Below are 4,859 nucleotides of genomic sequence, written 5' to 3' on the forward strand. Positions count from 1 at the left end.
ATCGAGGAGAAGGAGACTGGCACTATTTGGACACGTGTCGCATGGAAAACAGGAACATTTAAAGTGTGTTCTTCTGAAAAAATGGAAGAAACGGGGAAAGAGAGGAGGACCTAACAGAGAATGGTTTGATGACGACATAAGAGATTGGTGCAAGAAATATGTGGCACTACTTCAGCATATTGGCACAAGACAACGTGGAAACGAATGACGAAGCGTGCAGTGGACACCTCAGGGTTATTTGCCCATAGATCGTGGTAATGATGAGGGCCGCATGGGTTTCTCTGCGTGTGGCGACAGCGCCACCTCGTGGGCCACTTCCCACAGAGCCACTTTTTGGGGTTTAGTTTTTCACAAGTGTTTCTTTAATTCCGTCTCAACTTCTTGGAGTTTCTTTAGCTTATTAGGTTTCTGTCGCAGCTCCTGGTGTTTCGCTTCAAGTTCTTGGGGTGCTTTAGTGCAGAAGCCCGTGGGGCCACAGAGACAAGTGAACCGAGTGAGCTTCGGTGCCATCTGTCAGAAGCAGGTGCATCACTCAACAGGAGTTGTGGCTTATGAAAAACTCCTATTGGCTAATATTTTCCTATTATCTATGGGTTTTCCCCCCTGTAGATAAATGGGAGTAAATTTGCGAATAAACTCCCAGATAATATGATCCGCGACATTCGCCCCCCATGTTACCGCGGATAAGAGTTCACTACATTGGTTTGTCATTTGTTAACCTACGCTACCCTTTTTCAGAGACGTGAAGTCTCAATGGGTGCTCACTTGGTTAAATTAAGCCAGCCAATCAATATAAACATTCTGACATAAGTAGAGCTTTGCTGGAATACCATTGCCACTCATCTACAGCTAGACTCCCTCCATTCACTTCCCCTCTTTATTTCCATATTAAACCAAAACACTGGACTCTACATAACTTGTTCTCGCGCCTCTTGCTCTATTATTTGCGCTGGTTTTTTATTCGCGTGTGTTTTGTTTACGAAACTCGCATGTTAGTTGTGCAATGTTCTTTAATGATCCTGTATTCTCTGCAATGCTGACGTTTTTTGTCTTTTGTATATTGTTGCTGTGCTCACCCACCACGGACCCCCGCCCCCCTTGTAAAAGAGCCTTTGGATGGATACTTAAAGTTATCACTGTAATTACCTGAGGCTCCGAGAGCCAATTTCTTGAAATGTAGATCCCGTGATGGTATTTGGTATTTAAGGTATCGGCCCAGCATTGCAATTGCCTGCTCTCGCCACTGCTGGAAGAAGGGTCTCCACTCGAGATAACCCTCTAGAGCCCCACCAAGAGGGTACTTGGTCTACTCTTCCACGCTGGCCAGGCGTCTTGGAAGAGGTGGAAGTAGCCTACACTTGTTGGCTGATTTTGTACGTGAGATCGTGGCGAGATGAAGACTTAAGGGCACGGCTTAGTCTACAAAGTGACGAAGAGGAGGCGCAGAAGACAACTACCAACATCTCAAAGCTTAGAATGTATTCCTCGACCCTGTAATATTGGCGTGAGACACAGGGACCCCGGTTACACACATTAACGTACAATGCACGACCAATAAGTGAATGTTTTGAGTAGCAACTCAACAACAAATAAATGCAGGTGATACACTACCGATGTATGTTTCCGTTAACTTAACGCACCATTTACTGTTGAGCGTTGAAGCTGTATCGGGTTTATTGATGGGCAGACAATGACGACATTGTGCAGTAAGCTCATAAAATGTAGCTACGCACGCATTCCGAGGCCATTTACCTTTGCCAGGCACAGGCGGTCGTGCGAATAAAGTTCCCCTATCAACTCCTGAACTCGCACATGTATACTGTACCAGGTACATGCCTGTGATTCCTGTGGTACGAGCCTAAACACGAGCCTAATCAGAAATGTTGATCGCGAGCAAACACAGTCATGAGTCAGCAACGACGTAATATGTTAATGAAATAATATCAGTTACCTCTTTGTGTTGGCATCAATAAATATGTTGTCTTCAAAGAGTACGTCTGCGACTCAGTTGAACTCACTACACATGGAACACTTTGAAGCAAGAGCACTTGCTACAAGTACATTAAAACCATTTTTTTGGCTTAGATATGGGGGTAACACTTTGGTTGTCTGACCACATGGTAAAAGATACCCTTAATGCAATTCTAAATCATCTAAATTCACAAAACCCGGCCATCCAGTTCACCATGGAAATTGAGGCGAATAACACACTCCAATTCCTGGATATTTTGCTCGGACGTGGCCTAAATGGTCAAATAAGACACGGCGTTTACCGAAAGGAAACGCACATTGATGCCTATCCAAATGCAATTCGCATCATCACCCTGCACAGAAATCCTCTCTCATCAAGACGCTCAAACATCGGGCTAAAACAGTATCAGATGGTGAAAGTCTGAGGAGAGAGATTAAACATGTTAAAGGAACGAAACGATTAAATGGCTACAATAATGCTCAAATTAAAGAGAATTGAATCCCAAACCAAGACCGAACAGCAATACTACTGAAAGCGATCAGGTTATTAAAACATGTAAATACCATATATTTCGAGAGTAACTGATAAATTAGCTAGAGTTTGGAAAAACAAAAAATAAAAGTAAGGTTTTGCATGGTACACAAAATTCAAAAACTAGTATCTTGTACCAAAGATGAATTGCCTAAGTTATCAACAGAAGGTGTGTATCGGATTAATTTCTTATGTGGCAGATACGATATTGGACAGACGGGATGTAACTTTAGCGTAAGACTAAAATAACACGAAATAAATATTAAACACTCTCAAACAAAACTGTCGGCAGTTGCAGAACATGCTTGCCAACAAGGACACTCAATTAATTTTGATAACGTGGAAGTGTTGTATAAAACGAATTATTACTGGCCGAGACTAATTCGAGAATCTATTGAAATTTAGAGAAATACAAATAATTTGAACCGCTCCGACAGCTACAGGCTTAGTGCGGCCTGGAAGCATACTATTACGTAATACATCTTACAACTACAATTCCTTACAGAGGAAACACATACTAATTAACTGATTACTAATCTATTATATAATTACAATACTTTCCGCCTCTGATCTCTGCACCTGATGGGTCTCTGTGTGAGTCTCTGGATCTCTATGTAAGTCTATGGGTCTCTGTGTAGGTCTGTTGGTGTCTCTGGAGCCCGGCGCCTCTCCGGGTCGTGTGCCCCAGTGCAGTTGCACCGCCTGCGCACTCGACATCTACGCCACTTGACCTGGCGACCTCGCTCGCTACAGGGGGCACCGATCAGCAGGGGACGAGGGGGGGGTAGGTGTGCATCGGGGGCAGAGCCGCGTCGTGGAAAGTGGCGAGTGTCCACTGGCTGAGTGTCACGGTGGCTGCTGTCTGGACTGTCGGTGGGATGCGTGATGACATCGTCCTGCTGCTGCTCGATTTAAGACCGGAAGCAGGTGGATGGCTTCACTATTCTGGCAAATCGCCTGACGATGCTGGATGTTATTAACAGCGAAACGTCCTATTTAAATTGTAAATGTTGTGGATTTACTCTCCAATACACCGGTGGGCTGAAGTAGTAAACTAATTGGCGCGTTGTTTATGTGACAAACCTAAATGGCTGTCGGGTGGTGGAGGGTTACGACACATTTATACTTACGCGATCTAGTCCAAAAACCTTTATTATGAATAATGACACAAGTTTAACGTTACAACGTCCACGCAGGGAACTAATGGAACACCTTGACCACTGCAGCGCCGGATTACATCTCAGTCTCGTAGTATTTCACGTTCAATCAATCTACAATTCCTACCGCGAACAGGCGCCACTCACCCGCTACAACGCCAGGCGGCGCTGTGCTACGAGTCCCTTGACAATGTGGACACTAAATTTCGATTTAAAGCTTTCGTGACTGCAGGGATTCATCTTCTTGGTTCTTTCGGTATTGTCACGTAGAATGGAAATAATAAAATAATGAAAATAAAACAATTAAATTATTCTCACGACGTTTCGGCCACAACGCAAGCAGCCGTCCTCAGGTGAAGAACAGGTCTGTCGATAAGACAGAGTCTGAATGACACGTCCTGGGCTTGGAGCGTCTATTTAAGCTGGGAGGGACACTATTTGGGTCTTTCGGTAGTCACGGAGGTAGGTTCACAGAAAATAACAAAAACTACGACGTTTCGATCGCAAGACGAGCGGTCGTCATCAGGAAAAAGGGGGACACAAACTGGACACATGCGCGTTACGATCCCACATGGATGATCTTTAACGTCCACTGCGAGTTGAGCAGACGGCGCACAGTCGTATTATTACGATTGTAGTATTATTAGTGTCGTAGTAGTTAGGTAGTATTGCGGTATAGCATTATTTCAATGTCGTATTACGATAGTTGTAGTCGTATTACGGTATATTATTACGGTAGTATTATAGTGTAGTAGTATGACGATACGGTATTATTACGGTAGTAGTAGTATTACGGTGAATACAACAGAAGTATTAATCAGGGCGACCGCCGGAATCCGACCGCGAACCTCCGCAACAACAAGCGATGACTCGCGTCACCGCCGCTCTCAGGCAGTGTTCGCTGCCACTCATTGAAATATCTATTCGTTTAAAGGGCGTATTGCTGAGGCGTGTTGTTGTTGAGGTGTTGTTGTGTTGTTGTTGAGGTGTTGTTGTGTTCTGTGCTTGTGCACCGCAACAGCAGCCAGCGCGGTCACGTTCGATCATTTCCCGCCAAAAAACAGACGTGACAAGCGGCCCCGTCAGATTCCCTACAGCGGATAGGCGGACACTCGCCACTTAAGTCACTCTGATTGGCTCTGAGCGCGCGCCCAGCGGAGTAGACGACCAATGGTATCGCGCGTCTGGCAAAGTGCACT

Source organism: Lampetra fluviatilis, chromosome 37 (genome assembly GCF_964198595.1).
Source record: "Lampetra fluviatilis chromosome 37, kcLamFluv1.1, whole genome shotgun sequence".
NCBI classification, from domain to species: domain Eukaryota; kingdom Metazoa; phylum Chordata; class Hyperoartia; order Petromyzontiformes; family Petromyzontidae; genus Lampetra; species Lampetra fluviatilis.